This window comes from Heptranchias perlo, chromosome 4 (genome assembly GCF_035084215.1).
Source record: "Heptranchias perlo isolate sHepPer1 chromosome 4, sHepPer1.hap1, whole genome shotgun sequence".
Lineage (NCBI taxonomy): Eukaryota > Metazoa > Chordata > Chondrichthyes > Hexanchiformes > Hexanchidae > Heptranchias > Heptranchias perlo.
The window spans coordinates 127663824-127683329 of record NC_090328.1 but is presented as its reverse complement, the minus strand read 5'-3'; the positions used below and the strand labels follow the sequence as shown (position 1 = coordinate 127683329).

The 19506-nt window shown below is 43.8% G+C and overlaps 1 protein-coding gene across 3 annotated transcripts in view; it reads right to left on the bottom strand.

Moving 5' to 3' along the window:
* The window catches only part of LOC137321274 (tyrosine-protein kinase JAK2-like), a 297277-nt gene that overhangs the window by 138954 nt on the left and 138817 nt on the right, over window positions 1–19506 (bottom strand). The window contains exon 1 of one of the 3 annotated variants that reach the window (XM_067983626.1): window positions 10177–10335. The exons of the other annotated variants lie outside the window; for them this stretch is intronic. The gene's annotated coding sequence lies outside the window, so the exon portion shown is untranslated. Of the gene's footprint in view, window positions 1–10176; window positions 10336–19506 lie in introns of those variants that run through there. 3 annotated transcript variants of the gene reach the window in all.

Sequence of the window (19506 nt, the reverse complement as noted above, 5' to 3'; positions counted from 1 at the left end):
GGAAAATTCTTAATTTTTACATGAAAATGGTGTATTCTGCTTCACGTTAAACGCTCGACTCCAACCACCCACCCCCCCACCCCGACAACTTACATAAGTACTCTCCAGGAAGCCACCAGTTCACAGATGCGCACTTTCACCTCCAACCCTACCAATGTTTTCCCTCTCCTCTTTACGTGACGGCAGAGGCTCCTTAATACTCCGCCACTGAAAGTAATTCTCACTAAGATGGGGGCAGTGTCAGTAGAAACCCACCTGCAAATTCTGTGGCAAGAATGAAGTGGAAAGGCAACATCGGTTAATAACTGCAAATGTTGAACAAGCTCAGACACTGGGGAAAATGCAACAAAGATTGTTTCTGTCATATGTACCGCTATTAGACAGCCACTTAACTCTCAAGGTCCGAAGCATGCGACATATATAATTGGTAGTCCACATCATTTGATTTCCAAATTCTTTGTAAATTATTTGCCATTTTCCAGCATGTGGCCCAGAAATTGCTGGAAAAAATAACGGCGAGTTTACCACGCTCGCCATTATTAGTTCGTAAAAAATCCAGCAACTTGTGGCGAAGGAGAGGTACGCCATGAGTTCAGATTCTCCACAAATTGCTGGATGATTTGCGCCACTCCACCGTTAGCCTCGACAAAAACAAAAAAGTTCCAACCTCACCGTGACCTCCCCATTGAAGTCCATTGCGTGTCATGAAGTTGCTGGATTTACGCCATTTATGCAAATTAATCTTGCTGCCGTCATTTAGGGCTGGTGATTCATGCCGGAAGGACCCTGTTAATGATGTGATCTATGATCTTGACATGCCACTCAACCTTGGAGGCCCAGAAAGGGAACGATGAAACTGTGGAGTCTCACTCCCGCAGGTAGTGAATTGTTCCTAGTGGTTTTTTTAAAACTTTTATCTGTCTCGGCAGTATTTTTTGCCAGTCATGCCCCCCAAACTCCTGTTAGTGTCGGTCGGCAATAATTTTCAGGATGCAAAACTGTTTCGACACTCAGAAATGCAAATTAGATTTCAGAAAATAACATTTTCAGACACAGTATGAGTAATTTGAGACATGATGTGGTAAATATAGCAGACTTGGGAGGAAAAGGGTGATTTTGGACCTATGGTTCCCAAAGCTCTCCACTACTGTGGTTTTCCACACATTGGGCTCGATTTTACAATGGTGGCAGGTTGGCAGTGGGGGTGAAGGTGCGTGTGGCAAACCCGCAAGAACAAAATTTACCGTTTCTGACGCGATCACATGTTGATTGCTGATGATTAACATCCTCTCTGGGTTTCATGCCCGGCAGCCAGTCTGATTGACAGGCTGCCTGCTGTCAGGAGCTGCAACGCGAGGGCGGGGGGAGGGGGCAAGAAAAAGAGAGAGAGAGACGTCATCTGGCGCTGGACTGGAAGACCGGGGGTGGGGGGAGAGTGGAAAATCGGGGAGGAGAAGGGTAGATCGGGAGGGGTGGGGGAAAGGGGAAGATCGGGAGGACATTGGGGGAAGATCGGGGGGGTGAAAAGGGGGACACCGGGGGAAGATCGGGGGGGGGATGAAGAGGGGGACACCGGGGGGAGTGGAAAGGGGGATATCAGAGCAGGGTGCAAAGGTAGGTTCATTTAGTGTTTTCATTTCCGTCTATGGTTTTTCATTTAATTTATTCAGTTTCTTTTTCCCAGGCGTGAATCAGAAGCGGTGGGCAAGCCGCCCAGGTGAGTCAAAAATCGTTCTAAGCATTTAATTTGTCACAGGTAAAGTGCTTTAAGTACCTCGATGAGGTACATTTGGCTCTTTATCCGTCATCCCGCCGGCTTTAATTGCCAGAGCGGCCCTGCCCCCAACACACCCACAATTGCCTCTTAAAATCACTCCCCTTACGTCTGGGTCTGTTGTACATTAATTGATGGAGATCGATTGCTATGATTAGTCAACAACTCCATTATCATTGCATAATGCGGACTACCAGGATGAGAGAAGGCGAACAAGATGGACCTTGGCCTTTTCTCGTCTGGCGATTCCTATGTTCCTGTGAAAACAGTTCCACTGTTCCTGATCATGATGGACGGGGCCGCAGGTTCAATACTTCATGGCTCAAGGATGGTTGGACATTTTGCACACCTACCCTGCCATTCACTCATTAACGTCTCAAGAACCAATACAACAATTCCCAAACACCACTGGGTTACAATATCCTCCTCTTCTGCTTGTTTTTAATTTCTTTTTCCTACTTTTCCTTTCTGTCTCTTTTTTCTCTCTCTCTCTTAATCCTCTCACTTTCCCTCTCTTTATTTCTCTGTCTCCAATTTGACTCTAATTCAACCTATTTCCTTTGCCTCCTTCGCTCCAATTCTTTCTCTATCCTTTTGTTTCATTGGTTAAGGAGATCGTCCATTGGGCACGATCTTCATGAGGTCCCAGATGTGAAGTTGCCATCGCTGCACCGATATCAATTCGCGTTTCCAGCAATCCGCAGTACAAATATAGTACGATGGGAAGGGTGAGGTTAAAAAGTCCAGCTCATGTCACTCGCCACGAGATGACCGTTTCAGCAATTTCTGGGCCGTAGAATCAGTTCAGGCACTGCAAGACTTGCAATTTAGCTTGAATAGAAACAATCCAACAAGCAATCTGTCCCTCTTCCATACTCCATGACCAGTTTGACAAATTGAGACATCTGTATGAAAACAACAATTGTGCTTCAACAACCCCAACCGTCACAGTTCTGTAGAACCCTGTTTTTTTCTTCACCAGGCTCACTACAGTGCTATCACATTTTCCATATGCAGCCGCAAAGGTGCACGACATTTGTAACTATTTCTTTGTCGTGCAGTAGATAACTGAATACATTATTCTGTTACCTCACTTAATTTTAACCTATATTCCTGGGTCATTGTCTGCAATCCCATCCCTGGTCATATGGCTGGATGATCGACTGACAGAATAACCAGCTTGAGAGTTTTGTTTCCTGAGGAGATGGGGTTTTCCCATACAGGCCAACTGTCTGTGGTTGATATGGATAGTTAACATTTCATGGGCACTGTCTGCATTTCTACATTTGCATATAAAAATAAGCCCCACTCTTGGCCTCCATCCATACTGTGTCAAAACTTCTTTCAAGAGCATGACTGTTTTTCATAATTTCTTGTTCTGATGCCTTGCTAGCATGGTTGAAAGCCATCTCTGAGGCCCTCATATATTTTGATAATCACAACACTTTGCTTGCTCTTTATGAGATTCAAGGCTATATTCAGACATACAAATTTAGGTGAGGCCAAACATTGTGCATTTGGCAAATGCAGGGCCTTTTAAGAGCATCTATTAGCACGCCTCAAAATTCTTTAATTTCTGTCCTCTTGTGTTTCCGCTTCAAAAACATCACTAGTGAACAGATTCCATTTGAAGTTCCCCCTGCACAGACAAAAAGTCGCATTTGTTTGCTGATTCCAGTTGACATTGTTCAAGTTCACTGATGTTGGGCAAATCCTCAAAGTGTGATTGAAACCTTTCACGCAGACTGTGTAGGAAGCCAGCAAAAAGAAAAAAAAACCAGCTGAGGGTCCCTGATTGCTAACACTTGCTGTGCCAACCTGTGAGATAGATAGCTTTTTGGCAACCAAAGGTATTATCATAGAATCATAGAAGTTACAACATGGAAACAGGCCCTTCGGCCCAACATGTCCATGTCGCCCAGTTTATACCACTAAGCTAGTCCCAACTGCCTGCACTTGGCACATATCCCTCTATACCCGCCTCTACTACTGCCTCTGGCAGCTCGTTCCAGACACTCACCACCCTTTGAGTGAAAAAATTGCCCCTTTGGACCCTTTTGTATCTCTCCCCTCTCACCTTAAATCTATGTCCCCTCGTATTAAGGGATATGGGCCAAAGGCAGGTATATGGAGCTAGATCACAGATCAGCCATGATCTTATCAAATGGCAGAGCAGGCACGAGGGGCTGAATGGCCTACTCCTGTTCCTATGTTCCAACCTAGGAAAGTAGAACAACTCTTCTGCTAAGTCTTGTCTGAAACAAGCTTTCATTTGAAGACTTGTACACTGAGCCTCAGTTGAGGTAGGGTAAGACTTCTGCCTTCTCTGCGGGCCCTTACTGAACTCATTGGGGGTGTTCAGAGATGTCTGATAAGGCAGCAAGTGTTAGCATCGTCCTACCTTCCTCCAAGAAATCTGCAATGTGCTGTTGAGGAATTCCACGACTCCATTCCCTTTTCCTCACTTGTCTGCAGGTCTGCATCGCAAACAGTCGGAAACGGTTGGGATCTGGTGCGGGTAAGTAACCTGCTCGTTTTTAAACCGCCCACCTGCCCCGTTTCTGCAGGGCGGATAGGTTTAAAATTGACTCCCGTCTTCTTGCCAATGACCTCTTGCTGTTGGAGGAATTGTGGCATCTTCTCAAAATGTTCAATTTTTCAAAGCAAACATCAATAGCTCTTGACCAAATGCTTTATAATTATAAAAACGGACAAATGCATGTCAGATATGTTGTATTAATATCCATCACAATGGCATAGCACTGTGCATCTTTCGGATCCATAAGTACTCGTTTGGAAAACTTCTGACAAAATTTCTACAGAATAGGTACTTGTTCCAATGCAACTAGAGGAGATGCAAGATCTGTTCAATTACCTTCCTTCCAGACTACTATCAAAGGCACTCCCTTCATCTGAGACATCAATTCACCTGTACGTCCTTGAATCTAGTATACTGCATTCACTGTTCACAACACAATCTCCATTACTTTGAGGAGATCAAATCCAGATTAGGTGATCGCTTTGCTGAACATCGCCATTCTGTCTGCAAGTGTGATGCTAAACTATCTGTGGCTTGTCGCTTTAACTCGCCCTCTCATTCCAACTCTGATCTCTGACCTCCCACACTGTTCCAACGAAGTTCAGTGCAAGCTTCAGGAAACAAGATCTTATCTTTTTTGCTGGGCACCCTGCGTGGGAGAACCTTCACCACACGGAATGCAGCGGTTCAAGAAAGCGGCTCACCGCCACCTTCTCGAGTGCAATTAGGGATGGGGCAATAAATGCTGGCCTCGCCAACGACGCCCACATCCCATGAACGAATAATAAAAAACAAACTCTGGTCTCAACACCGACTTTAATGACTTCAGATCTTAGCTTCATTCTCCATTTTCTTTGCAGTAAGGATTGACTTCTGATGTGCGATGGGACTTTTGCGTCCAGAGGAGGGGAGGTTGGTTGCAGACCCTTCATCAGAACACATTGTTGGTGGGGGGGGAAGGATCTTAGCTTCTTATTTTGACCAATTTTGTCTCTTCAGGACTGGTAGCATTTTCTGCTTTCATTTTGGATCTGCTGTATTTGTAGCTTACTTTTATTCTCTCTTTTTCCATTCTCTTGCTTTTTTTTGTGTGTGGGTCTCTCCCGTGTCTCTCCATCGTCCACTATCTGCACATTCTTTTGCCCTTTTTATGTCGTTCCGTCACTTCACTGATGATCATTTATATCATGTAATGGTTTTATATTGAGTAGTTTTCAGGTCATGCAACCCATTAACTCCTCTCTGCGATTGTGGCAACAGTTGATTCCCTCTCCCCTTCCCCACCTTTCTCTCTATTTTTCGCAGCCGTACTAAAGTGCTTGCTTACATCTTAGTCTTCAGTTCCGATGTAAAGTGCACACCCAAAACTTCATAACCTGATTTTTTTCTTTACAGATGCTGATTGGTCTTGCTGTGTATGTCTTTTCTTTTATTTAAAGATTTCATTTAATGGGATTTTTCAATTTTTTTTAAACCACACCCTCATCCAACCTTGCCTTTGCTTCTTCTAACATATATTCCTTCACAACCTCTGCAACATCAAGGAGTTTGTTTAACTTTTTCAGCATCCAAATACTTTTAATGATGGTTTCATCGCTGTTTGCTGGTGGGACTTTGTGCAACTCAAAAATATTAACGGAACACTTGTATGCAAATGATGATGTTTCCATTATTGTTGTTCTGATTTCAGAACTAGGAGGATTTGTCTTATAAAATTAAGAGTGAGAACTTTCATAATGGCACTTGAAATTTCTGCTCTCCACCATTACAACTACTCACTCACATTGGTTTAAGTATCAGCTTGCCTCAGTGGTAGCACTATTGTCGGAGTCAGAAGGTTGCAGGTTCAAGTTCACTCCAGGACTGGGGCACACAATCTCGGCTGACACTTGAGTTCAGTACTGAGGGAGTGCCGCATTGGCAGAGGTGCCACCTTTCAGATGAGGTGTTAAACCCAGGCCCTGTCTGCCTGTTCAGGTCGACAAAGATCCCATGTCAGGTTTTCAAAGAAAAGCTGGAAGATCACCCTTTGTCCTGGCCTCAACCAACACCATCAAAACAGATTAACTAGTCATTCATCTCATTGCTCTTTCTGGGGCCTTGTTGTGCACAGATTGGCAGCTATCCTCGAAACAACAGTGACAACATTTCACAAACAGTTCATTGACTGTGAAGCACTTCGAGACGTTCTGAGGACATGAAAGTCCTTTCTTTCTTGATCTCGATTCCAGAAAATGCTACGGCTATTCATTTCATTTGTCCATTCACTCTTAAATGCTCTAATTCCAGAGTCCACTTTTCTTCATTTAGACGCTTGCTAATTCCTGGCAGACTGACACTGGATTCTTCTTACAAGCTACTAGATGCACCCTGAACCTGTGCCACTTGTTGACATTCCCACACTGGACTTTTAAAACTCATTGGTAGATCCATACTGGAATCTTCCTACTTGCTCCATGGCCAGCAGGCTTACCCTGGAAACCAATTTACTTCTGTACATGCTGGTGAGGTTATATTGGACACATTTAAATTGAGTTATTCCACATGCTTTCAGGCCTACTTGAAATTGCCTGCATTTTTTTTAAGGCTGCCATGGCCAAGTTCTGCTCCTTCATCAACTCAGTAATACAAAAATAAAACTAATCTTCCCTGCAACTACTCTTGCTCTTAAAACTGAATTTAAAGTTACTCAGCTGCACCTTGTACTGCCCGGGCAATGCTTTCCCAACCACATTCTGTCTTGGCCTCCTTCTGTTCACCCTTTAAACTTCCACTTGCTGTGCTTCCTTGATGCTCTCTTTCTTCCCAGCTGAAGCTTCCCATTGCGATGCACTCGGCCATGATATTTTCAGTCTTTGCTTTATCTCTCCGACATTACGTCTGTGCTTTGTTCCAGGTCACGCTTGTTTCTTGTCCTCCAGTAATCCAAAATCATTGGCACTCAGCCAATCTTGCACAATATGTATGTGGACCGTATTGCACAACTTGGGTAGCTCAGCTCCATATACCACTCTTGTATGCCACGGAGCCAACATAACTCATGAATTGAATGCATCACTTGTCGAATTTCCGAATTTGGGTGCCAAATAGTATTCTCTATAAACACTGAAGGAATGTCTCAATCGATATCAAACCAAGTTTTCCTTCAGAATATTACAAAGACTCAGTGTACACAATACAGTGGGGCTATTTATGTGGAAGCAACAAATAGCAGCTTATCTGCTATTAACTAGTCTGTGGCCTGACATTCCTGCAATATTGCAAATTGAAAAATGATACCTTGCAATAACACAGGCTTGATTATTCTTCAACGGGGAGACGACCTTCAAAAATTAAGCAACAGTGTAAAAAACTGTGCACGATATTAGGTAATGGAATTATCTGCCACTAAACAGTTATTTCTGTGCCATGAACAACATAGGATGAAGATGAAATGCTTTCATCTAACTGAAAACACTGCAATAAGTGGCCATGAATTTGACTCAAGGCAATTGCAGTTGCATACTGAAAGTTCTTAGGAACACCTACTAAGTCATGGTCTGTTCTTTGTGGACAATACAAAATTCTATGAAGGCAGAAATGTTAATCTGATATATCTGTCTGGTAATGTAATTAGTGGGTTCATGGTTTATAGAATGATCATCTGCTTTGGGGCTGAATTAGGCACCAGAATTTCTGGCTATATGTATATGCTGAATATTGTTATTATGCAAATGGGAAACACTCCAAGACAGATAACAATTGGATAGTTTTGCAGCAGACTAGATGAATTAGTCAAGTAGTGCAATTCTAGTCAGTAAATCAGGAAACATTTGGCACATTCAAGGGGCAGCGTTGGAGCACGAACAGGGATCTTACCTTGGAAAAACTAATTCTGAAAAAAGCTACACAAGGATGGGGTGAAAGGAGTCTTTCATCTCTGGATATGGTTTCAAATCCAGACTGGACAGTTAAGATGAAAGTCTGCTCCCTCTACTAATAACTGTTCTACATGAAACGAGTTTGGATTGTCTTAAACCATGCTTCTAATTGGCAGCTTCACTCAGAGACCTGTAGATGACTGGTGTAGGAAATACAAAAATGTTATACTGGTGCAATAGGGAATGCTCTTGAGGTTGCCGCACATTGTCGAGGCAAGTAGCGACAGCTTTACTCTGCATCTAGCCGCGCTGCACGTGACTCGAAATGCTTGATACGGACACTGTGATGAAAAATGGAAGGGATGGCGGAGCAGGCTCGAGGGGCTGTATGGCCCACTCCTGCTCCTTTTTCTTATGTTCTTATGTCCCTAGCACCAACGTTCCTCACCAATCAGCAGAAATTGTTCCAAAAGATTTCCGTTTCTTAATTATTACTGAAAATAATGCTTTAATCTATGAATTGAGATTGTTTTCATAACCCCAAAATTCATCTTTGATTTTTGTAACATTTAAAATAAACGAGCATATCACAAAGTTAGTTCAGTCTTCCAAAAGTGAATTTGAATACGTTAAAACGTTGGGATGATTGACGAAAACCATGGGGAAATGGAATACAAAGTAGAACAGTGAAAGAAATTAGAGGCTAAAACGGAATCACAATTCTTCCTCCATTACAGATATACTGCCCCATTCCCTACTGCACCGTGAGTACACCACTATACTGAAAGGTATCCATGCTTATCAGCTACAAAAGCTTTTAAAATAATCTCTAATGTACAATTTTTTAACTATTTCAGGACTCATCGCAATAATGAGCTCCTGGGGGGAACAAAATCCTCCAAAACAATACACTTTTGTGGAGGTATCTATCTCTTTAAACATACACAAGCAAATTGCCTGTGATATTACTCAGTGTGAGTCAGCTGCTATGCTAGAGTGTGACTGCTGAAACGTGACAGGCAGTCAGCACGGTGCTTCCAGGAAATGCGCACCACACACAAGACTTCTGATATCCACACAGTTTTTAAAATAATGGAAGCCTTTCACTACTCTGTCTCCTCTGTACACTGGGAAGATCAATGAATGTTATGGAGAGAAAACTAGGAGGGGCAAGCAAGTGTAAACAAACACAATATAAGAGACTTAAAGAATTTGACATACTTTATAGTGTCAGTCATGAATGCTCCACTTTAATACAGTGCAATTACTGAACAAGCTGGAGTTTAACATCCAAAATTTATAACACCTAAGGACCTAACGATCTCAATTTTACATTTTTGTCACTCCCTCATGTATAAATAATTAATATATTATAGATTATTTATGATACTAAGCAGGACATCTTTAACTTCCATGTGAAACTACTAGAACTTTACCAAACAAAAGAGGAAGCAAGATGGTTGCCACTGCAAAACTATTTTCCCCCCTTCCTTCTCCCTTCACCCATACTACCCTAGAAACTGGTTAACTGAACATAGCACAAGTCAGTATCACAGTTGACTTGAGTCTTCTGCAGGATATTAACCAGGAAATGTACCCTACATATTGGAGAGCAAATCAACAAGTCAGAAGAGAGCTGGTTTAACGTTACATTTAACAAAACAGTGCAACTTAAGTTCCTGTTTCTCCCTGTAAGATTGGGCTAAATGAAAATGGGACTTTGTACTTTTTTTTAAACCCTTCATCCTTTTGAGTTCAAAGTTTATTATCCGGTCAATGTAAAACAGAGAGGTGCAAGCATCAGTCAGAAGACAGACATGGAGCCACGGAAATAAGACATTTTCGGGGGAATTTTTTTTAAAAAATGGGCAAAAACTGAAAGCGTGGTTTATAGCCAGAAAACAAAGAATTTATGATGTTACATACATTTCGAGCAAAAAATACAAAGCTTTTAAAAAAAAAATGAGCAATTAAAAAAATCGTTCATAAAGGGCAACACTCACATCAGCCAAAACCAAGCTGTTGCATTCTAACTCAAGTACCAATTTGTAGGCTAGATTTTCCACCCATTCATAGTCCGTTGTTAACATTCCACTATAAAATTGGAGATATACAAGGCGACTGTTATATTTAAACACACAGAATTTGGTTCAGTGATCAGGGCAGTCGCCAGCGTGCTAGAGAAAAACAGCGAGTGCTAAAACCATGGTAAACAACCAACCCTCCCCTCATATCAGCCTACAACATTCGTCTTGTGGAGATTAGAGAGCTGGAACAGCAGTAGCCGGTCTCCTCCCCTTCCTTTGACGGTCCTCTCACGAAAGGATAACTGGCTAATGCATTCCTCAAGTGTATCTTTTTAACCTCTACTTAATTACTTCTTTTTGTTTTGAGTATCATGTAGCAGGTACTGAAACCTTTACTTTAACGTCTGGCTACATTTGAACAGTTCAAAACTGAATGTGAAGTGCTTTGGGATGTCCTGAGGACGTGAAAGGCACTATATAAATGCAAATTCTTTCCTTCCACGACAACAATTTATCGTGGATTTTAAGAGGTGAATCAACACACTACATCCTATAAAATTACATACTCCCGTAACATCGCCCATCTCCACTCCGCCTCAGCTCATCAGCAGCTGAAAACCTCATTCATGCTTGTTAGCTCGAGACTCGACTATTCCAATGCTTTCATGGCTGGCCTCCCACCATGCACTCTCCATAAACTTGGGTTCATCCAAAGCTCTGCTGCCCATATCCTCACTCACACCATTCGCCCGTTCAACCATCACCCATGTGCTCGCTGACCTCCTTTGGCTCCGAGTCCAGCGACACCTCAATTTTAAAATTCTCATCCATGTTTTCAAATCCCTCCATGGCTTCGCCCCTCCCTATCTCTGTAACCTCCTCCAGTCCTTCAACCCTCTGAGATCTCTGCGCTCCTTCAATTCTGGCCTCTTGTGCATCCCCGATTTTAATCGCTCCACCAGTGGTAACCATGCCTTTGGCTGCCGAGGCCCTAAGCTCTGGAATTCCCTCCCTGAACCTCTCTGCCTCTCTCTCCTCCTTAAAGACACTCCTTAAAACCTACCTCTTTGACCAAGCTTTTGGTCACCTGTCCTAATATCTCCTTATGTGGCTTGGTGTCAAATTTTGTTTGATAATTGCTCCTGTGAAGCGCCTTAGGACATTTTACTACCTTAAAAGCACTATATAAATGTACGTCGTTGTTTTTATCTTGCATCATGTTTTCAGTTTATTCTTAAAGTCTCAAAGTAATAATGAAAAAAGAAATCATATGAACTCATGCCAGAGTAGAGGGAGCTCTACATCCACCTGTTATACCTGGGAGTGTTTGATGTTGGTTGCCTGAAGCGGGAGAGCTTTCCAGTCCCAAGCACTAACATCCCTCACTATGATGAATGCAAAATTCACAAATCAATATTGTAAAAACAAATTAGCACACTGTCATTTCCATCTCTGCAACCCAAGTCTAAATCTAACCTGGGCAGAACTGGTGAAAGTCTTGCTGCCGCCATCTCTATGGATTCCAAAGTAAAATACTTGCGACAGTATTAACCCATTACATAGGGCCTTAAGAATACAGGATTGCTAAATGTCCAATTTCCTCATCCAAACAAAACAACTTAACTTAGGGCGGGAATCAGCCGGGCAGGCAGCAAGCCCCCCTGATGTTGTTGGCGTGAGGCCCGTTCCATTCTAACTCTCGGGCCTCATTAACATTTGAAAGCCAAGCTGCCCTCCCGATTGCCTGCAGAATCGGGCAGCCCACCCACGTGACCCGCACAATTTCCGGCACATTTCCCGACTGTCTTTTACGCAAGGATGCGTCTCTTAAAGCGAGGTTGCTTCCCCAGTTTCATTTTTTTGTTGGAAGAACGCTGGAGAAAATTGTGGCAGCACAGATGAGTTGAAGGGGTGCCTTCCTAATGCCTCCCTGGAGATCCTTGTGGAGGAAGTGAGGGCCAGGAGGAAGGTACTCTTCCCCAGCACCTGGCCAGAGGTGGCTGACACGGCCAGCACCCACAGCATCACCTCCAGGACATGGGTTCAATGTAGAAAGAGATTTCATAACCTCACAAGGGCAGCAAGGATGAATACACCTGTTCATCTCTTCACCTCCCTCACCAGCATCTCACAACACTCCTCTCACCCCCTCCACCATCACTCTCAACTATTATTACCTTTTCGGCTAATTTCTAGTTTAGTTCAAGATCGTCAATGAAACATTTCACACACCTTAATCCCGCTGAGGTCAGGCTTTATTTTTAATATGTAGATTCCATAATAATACAACTCATATTAAATGAGTGCAAACTATTCAACATAAAAGAGATTCTACAAAGGAATACTTATTGTAATATTCATACAATATTATAGTTGTAGGGTAAGATTCGCAAGCTGTGTCAATAAACACGTAGGCCTAATAATCACCAAGTCAGGGAGGCACCATGAGATCTTTACAATCTATATTAACGATTTGGAGGAGGGGACCGAGTGCAACATATCAAAATTTGCAGATGATACAAAGATGGGAGGGAAAGTAGAGAGTGAGGAGGACATAAAAAACCTGCAAGGGGATATAGACAGGCTGGGTGAGTGGGCGGAGATTTGGCAGATGCAATATAATATTGGAAAATGTGAGGTTATGCACTTTGGCAGGAAAAATCAGAGAGAAAGTTATTTTCTTAATGGCGAGAGACTGGAAAGTACTGCAGTACAAAGGGATCTGGGGGTCCTAGTGCAAGAAAATCAAAAGTTGGTATGCAGGTGCAGCAGGTGATCAAGAAAGCCAACGGGGGGATAGAATATAAAAACAAGGAGGTATTGCTGCAGTTATATAAGGTATTGGTGAGACCGCACCTGGAATACTGCATACAGTTTTGGTCTCCATACTTAAGAAAAGACATACTTGCTCTCGAGGCAGTACAAAGAAGGTTCACTCGGTTAATCCCGGGGATGAGGGGGCGGACATATGAGGAGAGGTTGAGTAGATTGGGACTCTACTCATTGGAGTTCAGAAGAATGAGAGGCGATCTTATTGAAACATATAAGATTGTGAAGGGTCTTGATCGGGTGGATGCAGTAAGGATGTTCCCAAAGATGGGTGAAACTAGAACTAGGGGGCATAATCTTAGAATAAGGGGCTGCTCTTTCAAAACTGAGATGAGGAGAAACTTCTTCACTCAGAGGGTGGTAGGTCTGTGGAATTTGCTGCCCCAGGAAGCTGTGGAAGCTACATCATTAGATAAATTTAAAACAGAAATAGACAGTTTCCTAGAAGTAAAGGGAATTAGGGGTTATGGGGAGCGGGCAGGAAATTGGACATGAAGCTGAGTTCGGATCGGTCAATGCCCTGTGGGTGGCGGAGAGGGCCCAGGGGCTATGTGGCCGGGTCCTGCTCCGACTTCTTGTGTTCTTTAGATTTGTGGTTGGGATCAGATCAGCCATGATCTTATTGAATGGCGGAGCAGGCTCGAGGGGCCGATTGGCCTACTCCTGCTCCAATTTCTTATGTTCTTATGTTCTTATGTTCTACCCTGGCTATAGCTGTTAGCTTTATTCTTTGTTCACTAACCTAAGGTGCAGACTGTTCCCACATATACAGCCCAAGAAGGTACAGCCCATGTCACTTTGGTTACACCTGTCAATCAAATCATTAAGCAGAAAGAGATTTATCAAAGAAAACATTCCATTTGATGGCTTTTTAGGTTTCATCAGTTTACCTCTTCCTGTCTCGTTAGAGCTAACAGGCATCTGACAGTCACAACAATGTAACAGTTTGCTTCCACTAGTGCAGTTAAAGAAACGAATAGTATTCTTCGGTGCTGCTCAGTCTAACCACAGGCAGAGTTCCGAACCATGTCAGTTCTGCTGGCACAAAGCTCATTTACCTTAAAAGGGATAATTGGTGCCAACTCTGTCTGAGGTGACCACAAGTCAATAGTTCACCGGACACAGCTCTTCAATACGCAGTCCAGTAACACACAGACACATATATATATATATATATATATATATATATGTGTCTTTGTTTGTTTATGCATATATATATATATATATAAACAAACAAAGCAAAATTCTAAATCTAGTTCACTTTTATGCATATTAAATCTGACCTTCGAACACGATTACCTCCCCCCTCCTTCAACATACAATCATAAGGACACACTTAAAACACCTCTCTTTCTCATTGCAAGCACACACACCTCTTCCTTCCCTCTCTTCACACCACACAGACGCCATTCTCTTCTCGCATACTACCACTTGTGCAAGTACCAACTGCTCACACCACTCCTTCCTCACTTCAGATCACACACACCTCCCTTTACATTCATCGCCTCCCCATCCTCATTCCATCTTGCTTCTTCTACGCCTCTCACCACATCCACTATATGCACGAGCTCCACGCATCTGCACTCACCTTCTCAACGCACACTCTTCAACTCTCACCCTCTCTTCCTGCAGGACGTGTCAACGCACAACGCCAGAGAGAGAAACAGGGCGGGTGGAGGAGTCCTCAACATCATTGCCCTCGCACAAGAAGAGCAAGAAGCCCTGGAGATCACTGGCCCACGGAGGGTGCATGAGCATCAAGGAACTAGAGGCTGGTGGAGTACCCAAAGAAGGTATTTGTATCCCTTCATTCAACTCAGCAGATGCAGGAAGCTCAGCATCGTTGACCAGCATTCTCTAACACTTGTCACCTGATCATGTACAGCTTCTCTCTCCCACAGAAACATAGAAAATAAGAGCAAGAGTCGGCCATTCGGCCCTTTGGGCCTGCTCCGCCATTCAAAATGATCATAGCTGATTGTCTAACGCAGTACCCTGTTCCCGCTTTCTCCCCAGATCCCTTGATCCCTTTAGCATTAAGAAATATATCTATCTCCTTCTTGAATACATCTAATGACTTGGCCTCCACTGCCTTCTGTAGTAGAGGATCCCAACCTAACTTCTCCCATGTATTTTTCCTCTAAAGCCTCCTCAACACCAGGAGGCTGCTGCACAAGAACAGACCTCAAAGAAGGACAATCCTCCTGAGGATGCACCTTCGGGCACTCCACAACTCCCAGGTACCAATCAGACACTGGCACACCGCATGGGCTAAATAGCGAGCTAAAAGGTCTGCACCTGGTGAAACACCCAGCACCGAGGAGTGGCGGCAGCGGCAACAGGGAAGAGATCCCGCTGGAAGGCAAGGCCCTCTCCCGGCTCTGGGTGAAGATGACAACTGAGATGTGGACTTCAGGGGCCCAGCCATGAGAAGAAAACTGCTGGCCTCACAGAAACAGCTGGATAAGGTATTGGAAGGGGTAGCACTATGGCTGAGAGGGCGGCGGAGTCCACATAAAGCATCTGTGGTGTCACACGAATTGCATCACCAGTCTACCCTGGATAGTGTGGTCACCTCCAGGGACGCTGCAGCCACACCTTCACAGCAAGAGCCCATGCTAGGACGCTTCGGAGCTTTGGCGGAAGCTCAAACAGCTGCCATGCAGATTCTGGGCCCCACAACGGAAAGGTTGGTGCATCGAATGGAGTTTGAAGGGATCAGTCGTCTTGATAATCTGCTTTCCCGCAGATTAGTGGAAGTGATGGGCCGCAGCCACAAGGGAGTGGCAGTGGCGTGATAGCAGCAGCACGTGCTGGCCTCTCCCAGGATATCGGCACGTTTGCACATTAGCCGCCAACCACCATCACCACCCCCACCCCCACAACCAATACCTGCCATAATGCCAGCATGTCAGATGGGCCAAACTACCCCAGCATCAGCTGAGTTGCAACAGCATGCAGCCCTCACAAGCTTAAATACCCAGAAGTCGCCGGCCACCAGCATCTGAAGGATGCTGTACCCAACAGAAAACCGGACATCAACCCGAGTGTTGGAGCAATGTGTTACCCATCCCCAACAGTGGGGGACTGGAATTACAAAAGCCCAAATATTTTCACATATTTTCTTCGGTGGTGTTTTGCGAGATTCCGGATATTGTTCAGGGTAATATTTACATTTCGTTTCAAGTATCCCTAAAGGAATATAGTGCAAAGAGCACCTGTGCTGACTTATCACCACGTTAAGGGGTCCGTCTCCGAGGGGAGTCCTGGGTTATCAAAGTGATACTTAGCTCCTTGGAGGGATCAGATGTAATCTGTTCTTCATTATTATATCGAGTTCAGCACTGATTGGTGTCAGTGTTTTCCCAAGAGGCATAAATGGGATCCTGCCATTGATTGGTGCCACTGCTTTCTCTGCGTGAGATGCAGATGAGTTTCTAGCATTGATTGAAGTTATCAGGTCCTCAGCACCAGGTGATGCCATTGTTTTCTCAGCAACGATCAGTGCTGATGTGTGTTCAGTGATTCCTGGCTGGGTATGGGCAGGATTTCTTAGGTCAAATGAGTTAGTCCAGATAATGTGGTTAACATGGTGCAGCTATTTCTTACGGGCGCATTTTGTGAACCTGAGGCAAACTTGACAAGTCCTGATATCACCTTTAGGGGACAAGCGTTTTACGCAACTATCTTAAGAATCAAAGGTCGAGAAAGGAGTTGACATTTGACACAGTACTTAAAGCCTTTGGTAGATGTTGGTGCAGGCATGTTGACCCAAATATGAAAGCACTTAGTTTATGTTGACGCAGGTGACATATTACATGAACTTGTGCTGAAGAGAAGACCATGTGACCACAGCTTAGATGGGATACAGGGAACGTAAAATTCCAATTTATGCCTTAGTCCATTGCATGCTAATGCTCGTTTGTTTTTATTGTGCTTTATTTGCTTTCTATAAGGTCATGAAGGGAGCGTAAGATTGGTCACTTGTGTTACCATAACACCCAGAACATAGCTTTTCTTTCTTTTGTATGCTTGCCCAGAAAAGGACAGCCTTGTATGATATTTTCTGGAGATTTTTCGTCCGGTGCCAACCAATGCCCATACATCAATCTCCTGAGAAACCCGAAAAAGAAACACAAAACCTGGATTGTTTGGATACGTCAACAAAATGTTTAATATTAATCAAGTGTACTCTGTAGAAGATGAAGATTGTGCCAAACTCTGGCAACAAGAAGTTTAATGCAAGGAGCAAAGAATCATTAGCTGGGGAAAAACTAATTGATGTAATGACAGATATCTGGGTTTTATATGACACAAGAAAAATTGACAGTGCATCACTGGATATCTACAATATCATGACGTGTGTGTGTGTGTGTGTGTGTGTGTGTGTGTATAGTGTGTGCGCGCGCATGCATATTCAGAACGCAGTTTCACTAAAACCAAATCAGGCTAGCCGATATTTTGCCTACAGTAAGTGGATGATGCAGAATGAAGAAACAAAATTTGCAACCTCAATTGGAGGCAAGTCACTTTGTTATGAGTTTCAACTCTTTTGATATATATATTTTTTTGGACATACAAGGGGGTATTGCTGTCAGACAAAATGCTTGAGGAGAAGGCCACCATATCCTAGAGTGTTCTTTAAATTCTGGAAAACTGTCGATTGCTTTGACAACTGGTAATTTTAGTTAGCTATGTTGTTGTTAAACCTTCTCCAGATTCACAGGTGCACACTGTTTGCAGCATGCCCAGTTTTGAAGGGAACCAAGCAGGTGAGCAGTCGGGTGCTGGTGGGTAAATTTGCATTTTATGGACAGGACACCTGTAAATTCGAAAGCAAGTCATTTATCAGATCAGAGGCTGGATGTGCTAGTAGTGCTTATTTTTGAAAGAGCACAATTTTTAAAAATAAAATGAATAGTTCTTGTGCACAAGCGACAAAATTTGACTTGCACTGTTTGCATAGGTGAGCACAAAATTAAAAATCTATTTTACTCTGTGATGCAAATCATATTTGACACTGAGAATTAATAATCATCAGTTATTTTAAGCATATATCAGCACTCTTTTAATCTTGGCACAGTATTTTTGCTGGCACATTAGCCCACTTGTGGGAACTAAAACCAAGGACTAAAGCTACCATTTCTCCTCCACACTCAAAAAAATGGGTAATAAGAACGTAAGAAATAGGAGCAGCAGCAGGCCACATGGGCCCTCGAGCTTGATTCCTCCAGAATCCAAAAATCTATCCATCTCAGCCTTGAACATTTTCAATGAGTCAGCATCCACAGCCCTCTGGGGTAGAGAATTCCAAAGATTCACAACCCTCTGCATGAAGAAATTCCTCCTCATTTCAGTCTTGAATGGCCGACCCCTCATCCTGCGACTATGCCCCCTAGTTCTAGACTCTCCAGCCAGGGGAAACAATCTCTCAGTATCAACCCTGTCAAGCCCGCTCAGAATCTTATATGTTTCAATTAGATCACCTCTCATTCTTCTAAACTCCAGAGAGAATAGGCCCATTCCACTCAACATTCCCCAACAAGAGAGAGTCTAACCACCTCCCCTTAACATTCAACAGCATTACCATCGCCGAATCCCCCACCATCAACATCCTGGGGGTCACATTGACCAGAAACTTAACTGGACCAGCCATATAAGTACTGTAGCTACAAAAGCAGCTCAGAGGCTGGGTATTCTGCGGCGAGTGACTCACCTCCTGATTCCCCAAAGCCTTTCCACCATCTACAAGGCACAAGTCAGGAGTGTGATGGAATACTCTCCACTTGCCTGGATGAGTGCAGCTCCAACAACAGTCAAGAAGCTCGACACCATCCAGGACAAAGCAGCCCGCTTGATTGGCACCCCATCCACCACCCTAAACATTCACTCCCTTCACCACCGGCGCACTGTGGCTGCAGTGCGTACCATCCACAGGATGCACTGCAGCAATTCGCCAAGGCTTCTTCGACAGCACCTCCCAAACCCACGACCTCTACCACCTAGAAGGACAAGAGCAGCAGGCACATGGGAACAACACCACCTGCACGTTCCCCTCCAAGTCACACACCATCCCGACTTGGAAATATATCGCCGTTTCTTCATTGTCGCTGGGTCAAAATCCTGGAACTCTCTTCCTAACAGCACTGTGGGAGAACCGTCAACACACGGACTGCAGCGGTTCAAGAAGGCGGCTCACCACCACCTTCTCAAGGGCAATTAGGGATGGGCAATAAATGCCGGCCTCGTCAGCGACGCCCACATCCCATGAACGAATAAAAAAAACACCTCTCCTCATAGAACAACCCTCTCATCCCAAGAATTAATCTAGTGAACCTTCGTTGTACTGCCTCCAAGGCAAGTATATCCTTCCTTAAATAAGGAGACCAAAACTGTACGCAGTACTCCAGGTGAGGTCTCACTAATGTCTTGTACAATTGTAGTAAGACTTCCTTACTCTTGTACTCCAACCCCCTT